At 34.2% G+C, this 25010-nt stretch overlaps 1 non-coding gene across 1 annotated transcript; it reads left to right on the top strand.

Moving 5' to 3' along the window:
- The first annotated feature begins 24210 nt into the window (after nucleotides 1-24210).
- Nucleotides 24211-24317, top strand: LOC138374085 (U6 spliceosomal RNA). Its single transcript, XR_011231355.1, has one exon. It is a non-coding gene; the product is annotated as a U6 spliceosomal RNA (small nuclear RNA).
- Nucleotides 24318-25010: the final 693 nt, after the last annotated feature.

Genomic DNA, 25010 nt, shown 5'->3' with positions numbered 1-25010 from the left:
TTAATGTAGAAGAAATATTACAGTAGGAAAATCACCATTTGGCAATTATCAGAGTAAAAACAGATTTAGGCAAGAATCGTCATATTGCAATTTATGGGCGAAAGCTTGATGAGGAACAGGATACCTCCACCATCTCAAATTTATCTCCCCACAAAATTCTTATTAATTAAAAGGGGGAAAAAATAACTTCACAATGGAAAAGCCTATCAGATGGCACCTAAACTAAATGATCATTTAACATCAACATTAATGGAACAAAAAGACATCATATGCCTACTAATATGACCACCCTCAGAAAGACACAACATCACTTCTGTAGTATTCTCACCAAAAATTCATAACCTAAATCCAATCATGAGGAAACATTAGACAAACCTGAATTCAGTGATATCTTTAAAAATATCTAGCCTGCATTGCTTAAAAAATGTCAAAGTCATGAAAGACAAAACAGAGATGATTTCAGCTTAAAGGAAACCAAGAGATGTGACAATAAATGCAAAATGTGATCATGGATTGGACTGTGATCCAGAGAAAATGTATTTATACTGTTTGCTATAAAAGCAAATAAACAGAAGGGAAACTAGGTATAATATAAATCTGATTTGTACTGTATTATGTTGATTTCCCCTGCACTTATGTATCAGAATATTCTTAGGAAATACAAACAGATATTTTGGGGTACAGAGGCATTCTATCTGCAACTTACTCTCAAATGGTTCAGAAAACCATACCTTTTATACATAATTAAATACATGACATCTCATATATATGTGTGTAGAGAGAGACGGGTGGGGGGAGACACAGAGAGACGGGGGATGATAAAAAGCAAATACAGGAAACGTTAACAATTTGGTATCTGGTGAAGAGTTTATAGTATATAGAAATTCTTTGTGATATTCTTGCATTTTTTTCTCTGAGATTAAAATTATTTTAAAATGAAAATTTTTGATAAATTATACTATAAAGCCTCACAATAAACTTACATTCTGTTAGTAGAGAAGCAAATAAGGCAGCTGATATATAAGGTAATGTTCAAAAAAATGCAGTCTAACTAGGTATTATTTAAATTTCTTTTTTAAAATATTTAAAAATTTGCATTAGACACAAGAAATTACAGTATTTTTAGTGTGGTAATGATTTTTTTAAACATAATCCTTATATGTTAGAGATACATACTGAAGTATTTATGGATATTTACAGATGAAATAATATGTCTGAGATTGACTTCAAACTAATCTAGTAAAGGGGTATGGGAGAGGGGTTATAGATGAAATAAGATGGATCATCGGTTGTTAATTGTTGAAGCTAGGTGATGGATATGACTGTTAATTATTTATTCTTGCTTCTTTTATAAAATGTCTGCAATAAAAAAGTTTTTAAACAGTCAAAGCTATATTAAAAATATAACAGAAAAATCTTACTTCCACTCCTGCCATTTCTACTGTATTTCCTGTCAACTCACCCCTTATAGGTAACCATTTTATTAATATTAGTTGCTTATTTATCTTTCTAGTTTCTTTACAAAAATACAAGGAAATATAAATTCTTATTTCTCCACTCTTCCTACAAAAGGTAACAAATATACATTGTTCTTTACTTTGTTTCCCCTCCTCTACTAACTTCATATATTCTGGATATTTCTCCATATCAGTTGCATTCTGTACATACAGAAGCATACATGTATATATTCCATTTTATAGACACAATCAAATGGCAACATACTGCTTAGTTGAGGTGATGCTAGCTACTGCAATAACTAAACCCTGAAATCTCAGTGGCTTAATAGAATGAAAGTTTAGTGTGCACTCACATGATAGTCCAATGTTCAGAGGGCAGATTTCCATGAGCATTTCAGGAGCCCAAGTTCTGTTTTACTCCAGGGCTTCAGGCTTCAATTCAGTAGCAAACAGGGGGAAGGGATGGGGGAGAGGGGAGGAAAAGACATAATTGCTTTTTAGTCACTTTGCTCAGAAGTCCTATCAGATCACTCTGCGCATATTCCACTTTAAGTAACAGTCATTTTAGATGCAAGGGAGGCTGGGCAATTTAGTCTCTGGCTTCGCACTTACTGAAATTTTCTCCAAGGAAGGGTAACACAAATTACTGGAGAACAGATAGCTACCTCTTAAACACATGGAATAAAACACATTATTTTATTCCATGGTGTGTTTCTTTGCTTACTTAACAGTTCATACAGGGCTGACCCATTTTAAAACCTTTTTTGCAAAAAGACAAGGATGCCCATTTTCATTAGTCCTAGCCAGAGCAAGAGAAAGAAATAAAGGGCATCCAAATTAGAAAGGAAGAAGTCAAATTATCCTTGTTGCAGATGACATAATCTTATATATAGAAAACCTAAAGACTCTACCAAAAAACTCTTAGAAATGATAAAAAAAAATGCATCAAAGTTGCAGTATACAAAATCAACATATAAAAATCATCAGTCGCATTTCTGTATTCTAACAGCAGTCAATCTGAAAAAAAAATCAAGAAAGTAATCTCATTTACAATAGCTATAAAAAATTAAAATACCTAGAAATAAATTCCACCAAGGAAGTAAAAGATCTCTACCAAGAAAAATATAAAGTACTAATGAAAGAAATTGAAGAGGGCACAAAAAATGGAAAGACATCCCATGCTTATGGATTGGAAGGATTAATAATGTTAAAATGTCTACACTACCCAGAGTGATCTACAGATTCAATGCAATCTCCATCAAAATACCAACGACATTCTTCACAGAAATAGAAAAAACAATCCTAAAATTTGTATGTTAACACAAAAGACCCCAAATAGCCAAAGCAATCCTGAGCAAAAAGAACAAAGCTGGAGGCTTCACATTATCTAATTTCAAATTATGCTACAAAGGTATAGTAACCTAAACAGTACGGTACTGATATAAAAACAGACACACACAACAATGGATCAGAATAGAGAACCTAGAAATAAATCCACGCACCTACAATAAACTCATTTTCAACAAAGGTGCCAAGAACATACACTGGGGAAAGGATGGTCTCTTTAATAAATGGTGCTGAGGAAAGTGGATATCCATATGCTAAAGAATGAAACTAGAGCCCCATTTTCACCATATAAAAAAATCAACTCAAAATAGATTAAAGACTTAAATGCAAAACCTAAAACTATGGAACTACTGATAGAAAACACTGGAAAAATGTTACAAGATATTGGTCTGGGCAAAAATCATTTCAGCAAGACTTCAAAGGCAAGACACCTTGGCTAGAGAGATTTCAAAGAAGAAAGGGGAGTGGGAAGCACAGTTAACAAAAGTAAAAATAGATAATGGGAGAAAATATTTGCAAACTATCTATCTGAAAAGGGATTAATCAGGAACTCAGACAACTCAATAGCAAAAAAAAAAAAGAAAAGAAAGAAAAAAACCCCAATCTGATTAAAATATGGGCAAAAATCCTGAGTAGACATTTCTCAAAAGAAGACACAAGAATGGCCAGCATGTGTATGAAAAAAAATGCTCAACATCACTAATCATTAGGGAAAGGTAAACCAATACCACAGTGATATGTCATCTTATTCTAGTTAGAATGGCTACTATCAAAAAGAAAAATGCTGGCAAGAACGCGGAGAAAGGGGAACACCTATACACTGTTAGTGGGAATGTTAAATTGTACAGCCATCATGGAATACAGTATGGAGGTTCCTGAAAAAATAAAAATAAAACTACCATGGGACCCAGCCATCTCACTGCTGAGTATATATCCAAAAAAAAAAAAAAAAAAAAAGGAAATCAGTATATTGAAGAGGTTTCTGCACTCTTGTGTTTACTCCAGCACTATTAACAATAGTCCAAATATGGAATCAATCTAAGTGTCCATCAACAGATAAATGAATAAAGAAAATGTGGCGTACACAAACAATAGGATATTATTCAGCCATAAAAAAAGAATGAAATCCTGTCACTTGCAGCAGCATGCTTGGAACTGGAGGTCATTATGTTAAGTGAAATAAGCCAGGCACAGAAAGACAAATATCACATGTTCTCACTCATATGTGGGAGCTGAAAAAATGGATCTCCTGGAGGAAAGGAGAATAGTGGTTATCAGAGGCTGGGCAGGGGAGCGGGGAAAGAGATGAAGAGAAGTTGGTTAAGAAGTACAAAAATACACTTAAATAGAAGGAATAACGTCCAGTATTCAATAGTACAGTAGGGAAATTATAGTTAATGATAATTTACTGTATATTTCAAAATAGCTAGAAGAATTATAATGTTCTCAATACAAAAGATAAATGTATGAGGTGATAGATATCCCAATTACCCTGATTTGATTATTACACATTGTATAAAGGTATCAAAATATCACATGTACCCCCAAAATATGTACAACTATTATATATCAATTTTAAAAATTCACATTCTACAGAAAGGAACTGTATTAACAGCTGCATAATACAGGCATTTCTGCCAGAACTAGGCAGTCGCAGCTTTCACCTAAGCAGCATGACTGCACAAGTCTTGGTGTTTCAGCCACAGTTCTGAAGCACCTCAGTTTTTGCAAAATAAGGCTTCTGAGACAAATATGGTTGGATAATTACTCTGAAGAAAGGAGCTTACAAACTTAGAGATGAAGCCAGCTCCTCTTTTCCTAGTCCTCTTGGCCTTGGAGACTAGTCTTCCAGGTGACAGTAGCAGATTTCATTCCCTCTTATAGCCTACAGAGGTAGATTTTATTCCCTATTCCTCCCCACACAGTTGCCCTCCTCTTTTTGCTTGCAGTTCAGGGCTCACAAGAATTGAAGGGCTTCTGCAAAGCCACTCTACCCTTGTATACAAAGCAGATGGAAGGGCAGGGGAACTTAAAAACAAAACAAAAATAGTAAAAGCTCTTGAGTTCTCAACCAAAGACCAATGAAAGTCAGTGTGAAACTCTCCCTACCCTTGAGTAGAGTAAGTCTTAGCATGTGTTTTCTACTGTTTCCCAGAGGTCGTTAATTTAATATTGTATCTTTTATTGATTACTATTTACCTGTTCTTTTCTTGTTTCCCCATTCCTCTACTAGTGTTTCTTAAGATCACCTCCCAAATAATGACTTGCACTCAAATCCTTGTCTTAGGGTCTGTTTGGGGGGACCATACATTGGAATCACCATGATTTCTGTGTTGTAATAACACTTCCCTACCTATCAATTATACATAGAATTTTTTAAAAATTTCAGAACGTTATGGGGATACAAATGTTTTGGCTACATGAATGCTTTTGTACAGTTTGGGGCAAAGCTATAAGTGTACCCATCACCAGATAGTGTGCATCGTACCTGTTAGGTATGATTTTACCCATCCCCCTCTTCTCCCCGATCATTACAGAAGGGAGACACACCAACTCACTCTGAACATCTATGATAGTGTCTAAATCATTCCCTTAAAATTTTCTTTTGTGCATGGTAGTCATGTACAGCACAAAGCACTAGCAAACAGAACTTCCTACAATGATGAAAATGTCCTCTATCTGTGCTGTCCAATACAGTAGCCTCAAACAATAAGCAGCTGCTGAGCATCTAAAATGTGACCAGTGGCTACATGTTAAACAGAGTGGTCTTGGAAGATGATAAATTAGTTTTCTGATCTGTAGAATATTTATTGAGAAATATTTAATAACTATGTTCCAGGCCCTGTTTAAACACTTCATACATATTATTTCACTTACACTTTCCTGTTATCATTCTGTTTCTCAAATAAGTAAACTGAGTCTAAGAAAGGTTAAATAACTTGCATCAAGTCCTAATTTTTTAGGATTAACAACAATAATGCCTATCCACAGACTACTGTAGTGAGAATATTAGAAAACATGACAAGGGGCTTAGAAAATCACAAAACAGTATTCTTAAGATAGATATCATTTTACCTTCTTTTGATCTATCTTATGATGCTAGCACATCATATATAGTAATTATAACAGAATTGAATGAAAATTTTACATGACTTATAGATAGTCTTCTAAACTTATACATAACGTTTTTCTAAAAATTTGAATACAAGTTGAATGTGCAATATGGATGAAATAACAAAAATAAAATGTGGTAGAGCCACACAATGAAATATTACTCAGCAATAAAAAGGAATGAAACATTGATTCATGCTACAACATGGATGAACCTCAAAAACATTATGCCAAGTGAAAGAAGCCAGTCACGAAAGAACACATAACTGTATAATTTCACTTACATGAAATTTCCAGAATATACAAATTCAGAAAGACAGAAATTAGAGGTTGCCTAGGGTTAGGAGGGTTGAAAGGAAATGGGGAGTGACTACTACTGGGTATGGAATTTTTTTCTGGCGTCATAAAAATATTCTAAAATTGGCTGTGGTGATGGTTTTGCAAAACTATGTAAAAATAATAGAAACCACTGAATTGTACATTTTGTAAGAGACAGGGTCTCACTCTGTCACCCAGGCTGGAGTGCAGTGATAGCTCCCTGCAGCCACAAACTCCTGGGCTCAAGCAATCCTCCTGTCTCAGCGTCCTGAGTAGCTGAGCTACAGGTGTGCCACTACACCCACTTGGCTAATTTTTTAAATCTTTTTCATCTTTTTAGAGGTGAGGTCTCGCTATATTGCCCAGGCTGGTCTAGAATTCATGGTCTTAAGCGATCCTTCCGTCTCAGCCTCCTGAGTCACTGGGATTAGAGGAGACTAAATTGTACATTTTAAATTGGTAAATTGTACGGTATGTGAATTATATCTCAGTAATGCTGTTTTTAAAAGGGGGATCATAGTTTTATATTTATAAAAGGTCCTATTCCTATGAGTTAAATATAGATTATGAAATACCTAGAATACGACTTTACTTTCAGACATAATCTTTGATATAAATATACCTAATATATTTAAAAGTACAGTGAAATAAAATTGTGGTTTTCAAAATTGTTTTTTTCAGGAGTGGACAAAAGAAATATGTTTTTGGAAACCAATAAAGCAAAAATAATCTGGAGATGCCTTGCTTGAAGCAGAGTGGATTCAGATCCCTCCCTGTCAAACCCCTGCCCTTCCTTCAGTATTGGCATCTAAGGAAACTACCTCTACAGGGTTTGGGGAAGAACATGTTGGAAGTTACAGCAAGAAGCAATACAAATAATTGAATACAAAGAAGTAAAAACTATGCAACTTGAATTCTTTGCTAGCTGGCAGGCTACCATGTAATAACAGCTCAGAATTATCTTATGTTAGTAAATATACAAATGTTTGAATTCAATTTATGTAAGTTTGAATTCTGCTTAGATTTCTGTAATTAGACTTAAAGTATGTTGTTTAAAAGAGAATTGTTCTAAAGTCAAGATCTACCTCTAATTTATGTGGTGGGTTTTTTTCTTAACTACTAGGATTAGAGATTTTTATACTTTTGTTTATAACAAGAACAAAAAATATGTAAACATCCTAAAATCAAAAAGCAAGTGCTCTAGTTCTGTGATATTGGAAGAGCTGCTTTCTGGCTCAATACCACTTATTCAAGTTGATTAAAAAAAAAGGGCAGTTCCCAATTCACTTGTACTTACATAACCATATACTCTTCTACTTGCATGGATTATTAACATCGAAAAATTATATTCTATTGTTATTATATTATATGTGATATATTATGCTATATTATAATTATACCAAAAACAGAACTGATAATTTATTTATTTCCTTCAAAAACATTTTTAATGTATTTAAGGGTAAAGTAGAATAAAACTGTGGTTTTCAAAATTGTTTTTTCAAGAATGGAGAAAAGAAATCTTTTTTGGAAACTCAACAAAGCAAAATGATCTTCCCAACTTCTCCATTTCAACTTAACAACTTTAAATCCCCAGAATGATATCTCTTTAAACTAAAATTAGTAGCCTCTCTTTAAACTCCTAGCTCATAACCAAGGCAGGATCTTTCCTCCCTTAGAAACGAATTTTGGAATCTCTTCTTTTCTGGTAGCCCTTTCCACAGTAATCAACTTTTCTGAAGTCAAGTCTGCCTCTACTGCTTTTTCTATTTACTGCTATTAGAATAGTATTCAAGTACTATTTCTATTATGTTATTTCCCAACTGAAAAACTTATAATTGTTCTCTATAATTCAAATTCCTCTCAGTCTCTGTGTGATGGTTTATTTTGTGTCAACTTGGCTGGGCGAGAGGGTTCCCAGATATTTGGTCAAACATTATTCTGTTTCTGTGAGAGTGTTTTTGGATGAGGTTAACATTTAAATTGGTACACTGGATAGAGTAGATAATGTCGCTGGGCCTCAACGAATCATCTGAAGGCCTGAATAGAACAAAAGGCTGACCTTCCTCAGGGTAAGAAAGAATTCTCCTGCCTGGTGGCCCTTGAAGTATGACATCGGCTCCTACTGCTTCTATGGCAGCTTCCAACCTTTGGATTTGGACTGGGAAACTGGCTCTACAGATTTTGGACTTGGCCATGTCCATAATAGATACCTGCTATTGGTTCTGTTTTTCTGGAGAACCCTGGCTAATACATTCTATCACAACTCTGTAGTCTCATTTCACCAGATCATTTCTTATTAGACCCCAACAGACTCTCTCTCCACTGAAACAAATCTACTTGACACCTTCTACCCAAATTGCACAATTTTACCTAAATGCTTTTATTAAATAACAGAGATGCATCTGTACCACATATATTTGTTTCTTACACATTTATTTTCAGCTAGGCTGTTTAGCCCTTTTAAGACGGGAACCTCTATTTTCTTTCTTTCTTTCTATGGAGATAATAATAGGGACCAATAATATGAAATATAGTTTGTATCTATTTATATCTTAAATATATATATTTAAAATTTATATATGTGTGTGTATATATATTACATATATATATAATTTGCCTCTTACATATAACAGAATTCAACTTAATCTAGTCAAATTTTAAAAAGGGAAAAAATTACTTTTTGCTTACAGTCTGGTACATGTTTTAATGTGAATTTTTTTGTTGTTTTTGCTTTTGCTTAGAAGAATTACATTTTGGGTTAAAATGTGATTGCCATTTAAAAGTGTTCTGCTTCCACATTCATTTTGCTCAGTTAGGACACAGAACAAAGTTACAGATAAACTTTAGCCTAGATAATTTAAAAGTACAATTGACAGAATGTTTTAATGTTGGGATGCAGTGCATACTTTGCTGTATATTTTTCAAACTCAGTTATATTGCTTTGCTAAAAGTAAATAGTACCACCAGGACACCATCTGGTAAAAATCTCTCTGTGGATTAACCCAGAAAAGGAAGTAAATGAATTTTTATATATTGCATAGTTGTGGTTGCAAAACTGCAGTAAAAATATGTTTTCAATGCACTGGTGTAAGTGAGACCTAAAAGTTCAGCTACCTCATCTGATTTGATCCAAAAGGCTTGGAATATTTGAGACCGTATCTCATCAACAGGGAAAACAAGGGGTTTTTTTCTTTTGTAGCATTCCTATGACATGGAAGAAAAATAATAATAATCCAGGAAATTGAATTCCATGAGCTGGAAAATATGAATTTTGTCTTTTAAAAGCATTCATTAAAAAAATAATAGGCAGTTCCTTAATGATAGGACATAACATGTCAGAGAAGTCTGAGACCATACAAGATATTTGGATAAGACCTGACAATGTCATTTGTGCATCCTCGCCAATGCACAACAGTCAAATTAGTTTTTACTTTTTTTTTTTTTTTTTAATAATGTGTTGTCCAAGCCTTGATCTAGTCCAATGACTAGAGCAATGGAACTTTTCCCAACCTCCCTAGGGATTCCATTTCAGAGACTAATAGATTTCACTGTCAGAAAACATTTCCCGGATTCAGTCTTAAATTTCCGTTACTTAATTTCATCCCATTACTTAACTATAAACTCTCTTATCCTACCTTTAAAAATGTCTTGACTTCCATGATATTTACATGTTTCAAATATTTGTAAAATGTTATCATAACTATACTCAAAGATGAGCAAACAATATACATTTTTTAATCTTTCTTTTTAGAAGCCCATTTATACATTTATTTTCCACATTGAACACTACTGAATTTGTTTATTTGAGGCATGTACATGTCCCAAACTGGTATTCTCTTTGTGATCTCCACAGTACCATTTAAATAACTTTTATCTTCCAGCTACGTGATGTAAAGCTTTTCCATATACAGACTAAAATCTCATTGACTGATTTTATTGCTACATTGCATTACAAGATCATATATAATTTGCTACCACTATCATCTCAAAGTCTCTTGGTATTACTGCTTTCCAAGTACTGTATATCCTGCCAATTGAATGGCTGTGTTTCTGATTATTTTTCCCCAGATGTATTAGCTACATTTTTCCAGGTTGAATCACATTTCATTTCCTGCCCATATTTCTAACCACTTTAGGTCCCTTTTATCTGCCCTCACTGGTTTTGTCAACACCAACCAATTTAGCATTATCTGTAAATTTAATTAACAAGATGTGTATCCTCTCTTATAAATCATTAATGAAGTTTCTCTACAATGATTTGTTTATTTTTTTAAACTCTAATGCTGCTTAATGTTTTATAGTCTTGCTCTATTCTTAAGAATGTACCACTTTTTTGACACTTAATATTTATTTCATGATTTTAAGAGTGGTTAATGGTGTACTAACAAGAGAATCATGTTCAGGGGTCACTGTTTTCCTTTTTGAATATTAGCACTAATTAATTACCTTTATGATTGCTCCTGTGCATAACAAAGCTTTTATTGATAATTTTCTACCCTTCTGCATTTGTTCACAAATGTGTTCTAACACCACAGAAGCCTCACTATGATGCTGTTTTCACACTCATGATGTAAAATTATCAAAGATCCCTTATCCTAAATTCTGTTGTGCAGTGAGATGTTTAAATTTTAGATTCTGGCCAGGTACAGTGGCTCACGCCTGTAATCCTAACACTTTCTGAGGCCGAGGCGGGAGGATCGATTGAGTACAGGAGTTCAAGACAGACTGAACAACATAGTGAGATCTGGTCTCTACCAAAAAATAGAAAAATTAGCTGGGCATGGTGGTGCATGCCTGTAGTCCTTGGGAGGTTGAGGCAGATGGACTGCTTGAGCCCAGGAGTTTCAGGTTGCAGTGAACTATGATGACGCCACTGCACTCTAGCCCAGGCAATAGAGTGAAACCCTGTCTGAAAAAAAAAACAGTAATAATGACAAGAAATTTTAGGTTCCAATTTATTGAGACAAGATTCTATTATACCAAATGAGTAAAGATGAATTTAGAATGCTCCTATTTTAAGTATTTTGGAATTGGTAAGTTGAACCAAGATCAAAATGGTTCAAATGAACTGAACAAGAGAGAGCTATTTTGTTTCTCTTTTACATTTATAACTTCTATTTTATTTTTAATTTATTGGTTATTTAAAATTCTTCTGCTGTATTAAAACTTATTTTTAATTTTTTAAGGAAATATATTACACCTCAAAAAGTGTATTTTGAAACATAAAATTATAAACAACATGTATGTTATCTACCACCCAGGTTTAAAAAAAAAACATCACCAGTACCTCAGCAGCTAATGTATACATCTTTCTAACTGCATACTTCTTCTTTCCCTTAGGGGCAACTGCTGCTATGAATGTTATAAAAATAATTTGCTTTGTTTTGTTTATACATTTATAATTGTATTCCTATAGCTAAGATGTATTTTTTCAAAAGCTGACTGTATCAGACATTTTAGTTACTAATTTCCACCTCATATTAATTTATTTTTTTATAAACATTTCTCTTCTCCTATGTGAATATCTTGCCATATGTTTTTAATAATCTTGGAAGAAAGTATATATGCCTTTCTTCCATTGTTTCTTTACCTACATCCCTAGTGTCAGCTTTATATACTACTATCATTTCTTCTTTTTAATCTATCCCTTGAACTTACATACTTTTGAACAGTTTCTTGTACTAATTAATTTATGGGTGTATACATACTTTTAAATTATTTATTGTGGCCTAATTATGGCATAGGTTTCACATATTTTAAATCAATAGAGCAACCTGCTTTTTCAGCCAATTCTTATATTCCATGATATTTGTTAAGGAATTAGAAAATTCATGTGAGTAGCTAAATATAAGACCTGTATTTATTCTCTCAAAATTTAAACTTTTTTTGGATATCAAATTTTTCCTAGCATAGTTTGTTGTTCCATTTTAATTTCCATTTCTCAGCTCCATATCCATAAAACAACTTTAATATATTTTCATTTTCTAATCCAACACTTAACTCAAATTTCATCCTTAAATAGTATGGATATCACACAGTCAAGAGCTGGTAAGTCTAGGGCTTTTTCATATTTTATCAATTATCTTTAGAGAAAGATGTTCATCTCCATGTGGTTTATAATAGAAAAAAATTGTAAAGAATCAAAATGTCTATTAATTAGGGATTTAGCTAAATACAATATAGTACAATCCTATGATATAATATTAGGAACCTAATTAAAATAGATAGTTACCAATTTTACCTGTCAATGAGAGTCTCTTCCTCCAGTAATACCTGGGATATAAAAGTCAACCCCCTAATTAAAATAGACAGTTACCAATTTTACCTGTCAATGAGTCTCTTCCCCCAGTAATACCTGGGATATAAAAGTCAACCCACCTTGGGGGGCCCCCACAGTTGAGTGACAAATATGAGGTTACAAAAGCCAAGTTATCATATCTCAAGAAGGACAATACTATGGTACCATTCGCTCTCCAGAGCTCCCTGTGGGATCAAGCAGAGGCTAGACTTTTGAAACTTTATCTTTGCCCCGCTTCAGTCCTTGCCTTTTCCTGCTTTCCTCATTTTCTTTTGAGAATACTCCCTCAATAAATCACTGCACACGAATCTCTTTCTTGAGCCCTATTCAAGGAGACCCACAGACCCAGAGAATCAGTGACTAAAGTGGTCCTAAAAAGCAGACTCTACGTGTAAGATTCTAGATCACTCATTAATTAGCTGGCTGTCAAGGAAGACCCCAAAATTAGTGGTGAGCATTTTATGGCATGCTAAGATTTTTACCTGGGTAAGCCAAGATGGAATGCGTGTAGAAAATAATTCATTGGCTTGTGCTGTATTTCCAGATTTGAGAGCAATGAGGAAAATTAAGTTTAAGTATTACAGAATTAGATGGCTGTTACTAAGCACTAGAAATACAATGAAGAGAGGAAATGATGAGCTCAGGATGATTAATCCTCAAATCAAAACAATGTGCGAAATTCTGAGATCTGTTATTTCTTAATTTTTTTATAGTAAAATAAATAATAAAATTTCATAATAAAATATCTTAATAGAGACATAGGGAGATCAGATAACAAAAGGAGTCCTAGCCCAAGCCTGTCTCACACTAAGTTCACTGTGTTTGGAGACTCATCCAGGTCATTTCCCCTGTTCCTAAGTAAAAACTTAGAATAGGCCTATTAACAGTTGGCAGGACCCTTACCTTGGTTCCCTGACCTGTAGAGTCAAAGCAATTTTAAGTAGTAAAGTTCCTAAAAATGCCTCACTCATTGCCAAGATAGTAAATAAAAAATAGTATTACATTCCTAGGAGATATGCAAAGACAGAGCCACCCTCAAAAACTTAAAAGATATAAAATGTATAATGGTTAATTTTATGTGTCAACTTGTCTGGGCCATGGTGCCCACATATTTGGTTAAACACTATTCTGGATATTTCTGGGATAGTGTTTTTAGATGAGATTTACATTGAAATCTGTAGATTTTAAGTAATGTAGATTATCTTCTATAATGTGGGTAAGCCTCATCCAGTCAGTAGAAGGTCTGAAAAGAACAAAACGCTAATTTCCCTGGAGCAAGAGGGCATTTTCCAACAAATTGCCTTCAGACCTCATCTGCAGCATCAACTCTTCTTGGTTCTACAGCAGACTGCTTTTGAGACTAAAACTGCAACTCCTTTCTGTGTCTCCAGCCTGTCAGCCTCCCCTATCAGATTTTGGACTGGTTAGGCCTCCACAATCACGGGAGCCATTTCTTAAAATAAATCTCTTTCTCTATATATGCACATCTCCTTAGTTCTCTTTCTCTGGAGCACCCCAATACAAGCAGGTGGTCCCCATCATATCCCAATTAACTCACCAGTCAGATTCATACAAAAACTGGATTAATCATGGCAGGAAACAATGGACTACTGTAATTTAAGCCAAGCAGTAACCCTGAATGTAGCTGTTGTGCCAGATATGGTATTTTTACTACAGCAAATTAACATGGCCTCTGGTACATTATGTGTATCTATTGATCTGGAGATTGCACTCTTTTCAATATCTACCTACCATGAAGCAGATTCAGAGGAATTCTGCATTGATGTGGGTCAAAAAAACCAATATGTACTAGGGATTGTCAAAGCTTTATCTGTAAAGGGCCAGAGAATAAATATTTTAAACTTAGTGAGTCAAGAAGCAAAATGGAAAATATTATAAAGGCACTTTCAAAACAAAACAAATGCAAATTTCCTATGCTTTTTAATTGAAGAAATTCAAAACATATTAATAATTTAGCATAATTTTTGAAAATACAGGCCAACTAATACAATTATTTTGTGAAGGTAACATTTCGTTTAAATGGGGGTACAAAGTTCACCTGTTAAAAATTGATTTTAACGTTCACCTGTTAAAGTTGATCTGTAAAGAGACTTTATATATTTAATCTCTGAAAATGACTTTCACATGTATGATAGGTACTACCAAATACTAATATCACTCATGAGTGTATGATATTAATTGAACATATTCATCAATTGGAAAGTACTTATAGAATTATATTGGATTCTTTTCTTAATAATTGCAATTTAGCATTTGATTACATTGTACATTAATCACTTCCAATTGACAGTTAGGTGGAAGCTCTTCAATTACAAAGTTAAATGGATTTTAAAACATAGAGATTTCCTCTGCACTTGAATCAAGGTCCAAGAACTATTGCTGGAACTGTAGTTTGAGCTTGGAAAATACATTCACCCCAAATTTATGTGAGAATGGAGATCCCAGTTTTTCTTTTGGCTTTTGACTTTACAGGACATGTACAAAACTAGTCAACGCTACTGTAATTTAAACAATGTCAATTATTGAAATGACTCTACTGCAGCACATGTAAGTGTGGTTTGCCATTAAATTCATTAAAAAATATTATTACATCTACAGTAAAAGGTAATTTCCACAACCATTCTTTGCCTGCCACATTCATTGAGAGAGATTCTTCTCATTTAGAAAGTTTCAATCTTGGTCCTGAGTTCAAAAATTCATAATACAACTTTACAATTGCAATGTCATTGAACTGTTGTGTGGTATAGAAAGGATATTTAGCTTCTTTTTTGACAAAAATTCACAGAACTAATCATGTTTAAGTCCATGACAGCAATGAAGTTCACTGTTAACACTTCTGGTTCAATAACACATGACAGATTCAAATATTTTCCACAAAGTACCTACCAATAACTAATATAATGAATAATACAAAAATAAACTAATAATTGAGACAATTTGAGAGCCAAGGAAATCATTTGCCTTTCTCCTTTTAGCCTTGTTTTATAATTCACTATTGAAGTCATCACCACTGTCCTCAACTTTTCCTAGGGAAAGACTAATAATCTTTAAAATGTTAATTTTCTCAGGAAACATAACTTCACCTAGGGCAACCAAACACAATTTAATTAACTCACTATCAGTAAACGACTTTCCTTCCTTGGCTAACCAAAGGGCCACTTAGAAACTTCCTTTGGTGCAACCTCACTTTAGTTTTTTATTTTGTGAAGAAATTCTACTTAATGAGATATTCTCTTTAAAATTTTCTACCTTTTCTTACCATTGCTTTCCTATGAGTTAAATAAGCACATTGTAATGAGTGCCTAGTCTGGAAAAATTGACATATATTGTATTATTTTAGCATGTCTATAGTGTTATTGCATAACAAATACAATACTTTGTCGTCTAACTCAAAAACAAAATCATCCACAGTTCACTGCATCTTAAAAGTGTGACACTCATCTCTGCTTGGGAAAATGGCGGACCAGAAGCAGCCCGCTAGCACGCCCAAAAAAAGAAGTGAAAGGTGCAGGCAGCTGCCTACATACAGATTGCTCTTCTCTGAAACAGCATTGTTAAACCATAGAGAAGCAATGTGGGACACTCATAACAAGATCAGAGAATGCATGGGGAGCAATAGCAGAATAGAGCACTGGGATGCAGCACCCACCCTGCTGGCACAGTAAATTGAACTGCAAGAAGGCTCCCACCACCCCCACAGATCTCTGCTTGGTAGGACCAGGGACCTGCCTGGAGTCTATGCAGAGCAATTGCACCAGACAACAGGCACAGTGGGGATCAGGCAGCAGCTAAAGCCATCCTGTCACAGTCTTACCCCCAAGACTATGTTAATTCTGTTCTCTGTGATAATATAGTTGAAAGGGACCTGAACTGTCTGGGCATTTCATATAACATCATATTGGTTGACTATGTTGACTGCATTACAATTCAATCCTGATTCATCAGAGTACCAAATACACTGGATAGCTTTGTAATCAAAATGTTCTCCAAGGGGTAGGAGATAAAACCTACAAAGATAAAGAGTCTTGCCACAGTGATGAAGGTTTCAGGGGTCCAGTAGTATAGGACATATACCTTCTCCAAATTAAAAGAAAATGTATTGTACCTTCTACTGCCAACACTAATAAAAAACCACACAACTTGGTACATCTCTTCAGATTAGATGCATATTTTGGAATACTGCTCTGACCCACTATCAGTTGATGTGGAAGGTTGCCTCTTTTTAGTGCGGTACAGAATGTAAAGGGCTCTATACTAGGTCCAGGTTGCTAGGTAACAGCTGTGTAACTTTGGCAATATGAGCTCGCAGATCCCACGCAGTAGAGGTACAAAACCCAGTCAAGGATATTAGAATAAAAGAAAAATACAGACCACATTTTAAAAGTCCTCATGAAATATTAGCAAATCATACCAGTAATATATAAAAAGAATAATACAGTATCACCAAGTGGAGTTTATCATAGGAATGCAAGTCTGGTTTGATATTTGGAACATTAATATAATTCATCATATGAACAGTCTCAAGAAAAAAATCAAATGATCATACTAATTGATGCAGAAAAGTATTTAACAAAACACAACACACTTCCATGATAAAAACTCAATAAAGTAGGAATGGAAGGAAACTTACCAAACTTGATAAAGGGAATTCAGAGAAAACCTACAGCTAAGAATACCTAATTTCTTTCCCATAAAAATGGGAACTAAATAAAGATGTAAAAAAATAGTTTTAGCTATTCTTGTCTCTTTGCCCTCCTGTAAGTTTTAGGATTAGCTTGTCTATATCTACAAAAAATCATTCTGGGATTTCCTTTCCAATCTAAATGTCTTTTATTTTAGTTTCTTCATGAACACTCTTCTCACTCCTAGGTAAGTCTTAGCCAGATGAATAAAGCAAGAAAAAGAAAGACAAAGCATAAAGATTGGAGTGGAAGAAATAAAACTGTCTATATTTACAGAGAACATGATTGTCTATGCAGAAAATGCTAAGGAACCTATAAAAACAAAGGACAAACAACAAAACACTAGAACTAATAAGTGAGCAAACAAGGTCACAAGATACAAAGTCAACACAAAATCCATTTTATTTCTACGTACTAGCAATGTACAACTGGAAGCTGAAGTTAAAAACATAATACCACTTAAACAGTTCTTTAAGAAATACACAGGGTATAAATGTAACAAACGAGGTACTAGATATGTATGCTGAAAACTACAAAATAGTGATGAAAGACATCAAAGAAGACCTCAATAAATAGAGACATACCACATTCATGAATTGGAAGAATCAACTTAGTAAAGATGACAATTTTCCTCAAATTAATCTGTAGATTTAAACAAACAAATTAACCATATACTGTATGATTCCATTTATATGAAGTATCCAGACTAGGCAAATCTACAGAAATAGGAAGTAACTTAGTCATTGCTTATAGATAGAGGGGTGGTAGGGGGTGCCTGGCAGACATGAGGAGTGAATGATAGGTAGAGTGCTTCCTTTTTGGGGTAATAAAAATGTTCTAAAACTGATTGTAGCAATGGTTGCACAACTCTGTGAATATACTAAATATCAATAATTTTATACTTTAAATGGGTGAATTATGTGATATGTGAATTATATCTCAATAAAGCTGTTACCAAAAAATCTTGTATCCATTACATATTTTTAAAAACTAGAAAAACATATTTTAAAAATATATAATACCATTTGTCACTTTTAGAAATCTAATAAAATCAGAGATATGCACTAATGTTTATCAATAGATAATAAATTATGCTACATTTATATGATGAATGTTTTTATTTTTAAGGGTGGTATATTTCAGATAAATAATGACATCTGAAACACTATAAAAAGCCAGTTATGAAAGCATGAAATGAATAATTTTTTAATAATGGAAGAACACATTGTTTATGTGAAATACTTAGCAAAAACCATTGGCCATTTAGACAGAAGATTCATTATTATCTCTGAATGCCAACACTATGAGTGATGTTTTCTTCTTTCATGTTTTGAAAAATTATTTGTATCAGGAACAATTAAATTAATAGTATGAAATAAGCAACATAGTCTTTGTTTTCTGTTTCATAATGTAAGATAAAAGTTAAAAAGAAAGCAAGAGAAAGAAATAAAAGCAGCAGAATGGGTTGTCAATTTTAAGGTAGGTGGGAGTGATCTGGTACAGTGTCACATGTACCAGAGAGGTAGAACAGATAAAACTTGAAAAAGTCCATTACATTTCAAACAAGTAGGTTATTGAGGTCATTGTTAACCTTCCAGTGGATAGGAGAATATGATGAACCAGACTGTAAGAGAGTAGAATACAATGAGAAGTGAGAAAGGAGAGATAATGAGGAAATAAATTGTCATTTAAAAAAAACAGCTTTCATTTCAGATATCTAAAGCTAGAAAAAATTATCACTCCCAAACTAACAAGAAAAAACTGAACAACCTACAAATCATAACTTCCCTGGTACTTACTAGAGCTTAAGTCACAAGAAAACTAACTAAACTGAAACAAGTAAATGCCTCTAGGGACAGAATGGGATGTGAGCACTGACTTACTTGGGACAGGACACTAAAAGAACATAGAAGAAATGAGTAGGAAGAACACAGCTAAAGTTGTTAACAAGCTGCTAAAGGCCAAATATGGGCTATTGTGAGAACATAAAAACATTGGGAACCACAGAATCACAGGGAACTTACACACATGACCTTCACATAAGATAGATTAGGGGCAGTGAGGAAGACTGGAGAAAACTTCCCCTGTGGTACAGGCCTGAAAGAGGTGAGTAGTCACTGCTGTGGGAACACCCAGATCCTTTTCCCTACAGAACAAAAGTCTTAAGGCACTGAGAGAAAGGCAACAACAGACTATTTCTGTATCATTACAGATCTAGGGCTAGCGAGGAGGATCACTGAGAAATCCCCATCACCAAGTCTCAGGTACACAGAGCCTATCTAAGACTGAAGTGGAATCAGGACAAGAGTATCCACTGTGCTACCCACTACCAGGCTACCAAGCACCAAGTAACAAGGAAAAAAAGTCTACTAGTGGCAGAGGGACAGAGTGCCACCAAAGGAATCCTAGTGCAGATATACTGAGAAAAGATTAGTTCATTTCCTAGACTCTACTATCTTGGTGGAAATCATAAAAGCACCCAAAGGGCGGAGGAACTTTCTCAACGGAGCAGGCTGTAGGACAAACTGGTGGCTTGGAAGATTAATCCCAGAGAGAAGTGAAAAGTCAGTATTTCTCACAACCCTCATTTACCTTGTGGTGGTATCAACCTAATTCTGAAGATAGAGGAAATAGGTGTTTTGACTTTTAGTTAATTGAAAAGATGAAAAATTGAAATTTCACTTTCTAGGTTATTAAAACCAATTTGTACTATCTACTTTACTGTATCATTTACACGTCCATTAGAATGTGGCAAGGTCTTAGGAGAGCAGATAAAAATCAAATAGTAAGTTTTCCTGCATCTAGCATCTTTGTTTGAAGAAATTGAGATTGGTAGAAATGAGGGCTAGTGATCACCTATTATATTTATTTAAATAATCCCTCTCACGTATAAAAAACCATTATATATTACTGTACATAGGTTATGCACACACAAAAACAAAACCCCAAAATTCAACTACAGTACCATTTAGGGCAAATAATTTCTTCTTCTTCCACTTTCTTCTACCACTGCCTTCCTTAAGAATAAGATAGAGCAGAGCAAAGTACTCCAGGTTTTCTTCATCTGGTCAACGACAAAAGGGCAAAATCCAGAACACTGTTATGCTGTATTAATTTTTAAAGTACAATTAAAGGTATCATCTACAACCTTTCTTCTGTTGTGTTTGCCAAATATTTTTAAACATTAAACACAAAGTGCTGGTTGCAAGAGAAGAGAAAAGCTCTTGTTGCTGCACTATGCCAGTGATAAAAGCTTTGTTCCTAGGCACTTGGCTAACATTCAGTCACATGATACAATGTATACTGTATAAAGCTTCCTTCTATTCCAAGGGCTTCCTTTAATCTAAATGACAAAATAGAGACTGGCATTATTATCTCTGATTTCATTACCTCCTATAAAAGCATAGGCTTTGGATTCTGAAATAAGAATATCAAACAACAGAAAAATCTGAAACATTCTAAGCTTGGAGAAAATGGCTTTAATAAAAAATGTTACATACTCTTAACTACTCATCAACTTGTATATCTTCATAATTTAATTTGAGAAATAAAAGCTTTCTATATTTGGGCAGACTCTCAGGTTCAGGCAGTTTAGGATGAATTCTATACTTAAATGCACTTACTGCTCACCTTGCCTATAATACAATGATATTACCTAGGACTCTTCTGGTTAGAAGTAACCAAAACTATCTCGAACTGGCTTAGCAAAAAGAGGAATGTACTAAAAGGGTACTACGGTATCATACTGAATACAAGGAAGAATTATACAGATGAGAATATGGACAAAGGCACAGCTGGGACTGGAACAGACCCTCAAAAAACTCATCTGTTTCCATAGGCTAGTTTAATCCTCTCTCACTATGGACTTTTTGCCCACATAAAGAAAAACAGGGAATTGTACCTTCTACAACCTCAACAACAGTCCTTCAGTCCCAAATCCAAAATTGTCAGAGAAGGTTCTCATTGGCCCAGTTAAATCATGTGTCCATCCCTGGACAAATCAACTCTGACCAGGTGAGTGGAGAACTGTATCCAACTTGAACAGAAGCTAGTTATCACTAAAGTACACATCTGGGACCAAGAAGTATGTTAAACATATGAATAGGAAGTGAAAGTTCGAGAAAAGGTATGCTGGACACAACATATCATAGATGATCACTACCCTAAAAAGTAAAATTCTATTTTATAAGTTTAAAACATAATTTTTAATTATTTTGTTATTTCAATAAATTTAGAGGGTACAAGTAGTTTTTTGACACATGGATGGAGGGACTGTATAGTGGTGAAATCAGGGCTTTCAATGTACCTGTCACCTGAATAGCATACATTGTACCCTATAGGTAATTTTTGATCCCTAGATACCTCTCCACCCTCCCCCTTTCTGAGTATCAAAGTTTATTATACCACTCTGTACAACCATGTATACCCATTGCTTAGCTCCCACATGTAAGTGAGGAAATGCGCTATTTGTTTTTCCATTCCTGAAATACTTCTCTTAGGATAACAGCTTCCAGTTCCATCCAAGCTGCTGCAAAAGACATTATTTCATTCCTTCTATGGCTGAATAGTATTCCATGGGGGGGGTGGGGGGGTGGGGGTGTGCGTGTGTGTACCACATTTTCTTTATCCACTCATCAGCTCATGGACACTTAGGTTGATTGCATATCTTTGCAGTTGTGAATTGTGCTGTGATAAATACAAGAGTGCTGGTGTCTTTTTGATATAATCATTGCATGTCTTTTGGGTAGATACCCAGTAGTAGGATTGCTGGATCAATGTTCTTTGAGGACTCTCCACGCTGTTTCCCATAGAGGTTGTACCAATTTACATTCCCACCAACAGTGTGTAAGTGTTCTCTTTTCACTACATCTACACCAACAGCTATTGTTTTGTGACTTTTTAATAACGGACATTCTGACAGGGGTAAGGTGGGGTTTCACTGTGGTTTTAATTTGCATTTCTCTGATGACCCATTTTCCATGTTTGTTAGTATATCTTCTATTGAAAAATGTCTGTTCATGTTTTTTGCCCACTTTTCAATGTGGCTATTTGTTTATTTTTGCTGATTTGTTTGAGTTGCTCATAGATTCTGGATATTAATCCTTTGTCAGATGTATAATTTGCAAATATTTTCTCTCACTCTGTAGGTTGTCTATTCACTCGGTTATTGCTTTTGCTGTGCAGAAACTTTTTAGCTTAATTAAGTTTCATTTATTTGTTTTTGTTGTATTTGCATTTGGGGTTTTAGTCATTATTTCTTTGCCTAGGACAATGTCCAGAAGAGTATTTCCTACTTCTAGAATTTTTATGGTGCAAGGTCTTACAATTAAGTCTTTAATTCATCTTGAGTTAATTTTTGTGTATGGTGAGAGATAGAGATCCAGTTTCATAAATCTGCACGTGGCTCTCCAATTTTCCAAAAACCATTTATTGAATAAGGCATCGTTTCCCCAGTGTATATTTTTGTCTGCTTTGTCAAAAATCAGTTGGTTGTAGATGTATGGTTTTATTTCTGAGTTCTCTATTTTGTTCCATTGATCAATGTGTCTACTTTTACACCAGTGCCATGCTGTTCTGATTACTATAGTCTTTTAGTATAATCTGAAGTTAATGTAATGCCTCCTGATTTGTATGGGGTTTTTGTTTGGTTGGTTTTCTGCTTACGATTGCTTTGGCAATTTGAGCTCTTTTTGATTCCAAATGAAATTTAGGATTGTTTGTTCTAATTCTATGAAAAATGACATTGGTATTTTGATGGGAATTGCATTGAATCTGTAGATCACTTTTAGCAGAATGGACATTTTAACAATGTTGATTCTGCTAATCCTTGAGCAAGGGATGTTTTTCCATTTGTTTGTGTTATCAATGATTTATTAGTGTTCTGTAATTCTCCTTGTAGAGATCTTTCACCTCCTTGGTTAATAAATATATTCCTAAGTATTTTATTTCCTTTGTAGCTATTGTAAATGGTATTGAGTACTTGATTTGATTCTCAGCTTAGCTACTGTTAGTGTATAGAAATGCTGATTTGTGTATATTAATTTTATAAACTGAGACTTTACTGAATTTATTTATCAATTTTTTGGGGGGGAGTTTTTAAGGCATTCCAGATATAACAGCATATCATCAGCAAATAGGGATATGTTAACCTCCTATTTTCTGAATTGGATGCACTTTCTTTCTCTTGTGTAACAGCTCTGGCAACTTCCAGCACTATGTTGAACATAAATGGTGAAAGTGGGCATCTTTGCCTTGTTCCAGTTCTCAGAGGAAATGTTTTCAACTTTACTTCATTGAGGATGATGTTGGCTATGGGTTTATGATCTATGGCTTTTATTATTTTGAGATATCCAGAAAAGCCCCAAGTATTTGCAATTAAAATATCATACTTCTAAATAACATATAGGGCAATTTAAAATTTAAAAATGACAGGAAAATTATAAAATTTTTGAAATGAATGATAATAAAAATATAACATATCAAAATTAAGATGCAGCTAAAGCGGTGTTTGATGGAAAATCTATAGCTCTAAATGTTTATATTAGGGAAAGAAAGGTTTAAAATCAGTTATCTAAGCTTCCAATTTAAAAGGTAAAAAAAAAAAAACCCCACAAATTTAAGTCAAAGAGAACAGAGGGAAGGAAATAATAAATGTATGTGTGAAAAAATCATTGAAATAAAAAACCAGAAATAATAAAGACAATCAATAGCATGCATATACATTTTAACCTGCAGTTCTTACATGCATAAAATCACTACTTTATAGTGATATTCATCACAATAGAATTTATAATTAAAAAACTGAAAACTTAAAATATCAGAAATGAGGAAACCTGTTAGATAAAGACATCTACACAAAGGAATGCAATGCTTCTTCTTTTTAAAAAAGTGGCAGCTTTACAGGTACTAATGTGGGGTGATCTGAAATGCCAAGGGGAAACAGTGAGATGTACAACAATATTTAAAGAATACCATAGTGCTCGCTTCGGCAGCACATATACTAAAATTGGAACGATACAGAGAAGATTAGCATGGCCTCTGCGCAAGGATGACACGCAAATTCGTGAAGTGTTCCATATTTAAAAAAAAAAAAAAAAAAAAAAAAAGAATACCATATATGCAGATGTATGCTTTTTAAAGGATATATGTGTGTACGTTTATTTTTATATATTCACATATGCATAAACCATCTCTGGAAATACATACCAGAAACTGGTACTAGTGGTTGCTTCTGTAAAGGAGGCTGGTGTAGCTTATAGATATGTGTAGTATTCATTTCACTTAGTACTGTTTTACCCTTTAGAATTTGTGTAAACATTCTCTATTGAAAAAGATATTTTAAATTAATAAAAGGAGCTAATAAATATAAAATGAGCAAAGGAGAGAAATGAGGAAAACAAATGCAAAAAAGGACTGTAGTCAGAAGTCCTAGGTAGGTCATTTAGACAGTTTGGCTTTCTGAAAAAGCAGCCTCCTTTGAGGCAGTAGGTCATTGTTTGTCTAGATACTATAGCCAAGAAACAAAGAGCTTCTGTGGCCTTTTGCTACATACCTTTACAGTGTCTCTAAAGCAACCACAGCAGGTGTCCTTTGCTAAATATATACCTAAAGGGATTAAAAAGGTACAGATAGACAAGCTCATAAGATTTCCCATTTACTGCTATAGTAGCCCAAACTGAGGACTCTCATTGAGCCTACAGATTCCACTCTAGCTACCATATATGGTGGAGAAAACAGAAGTGGCGCAATAATTGCTGCACGACCATATACACAGGG

This window comes from Eulemur rufifrons, chromosome 23 (genome assembly GCF_041146395.1).
Source record: "Eulemur rufifrons isolate Redbay chromosome 23, OSU_ERuf_1, whole genome shotgun sequence".
NCBI classification, from domain to species: Eukaryota; Metazoa; Chordata; class Mammalia; order Primates; family Lemuridae; genus Eulemur; species Eulemur rufifrons.
This window is presented reverse-complemented; position numbering and strand designations above follow the sequence as displayed.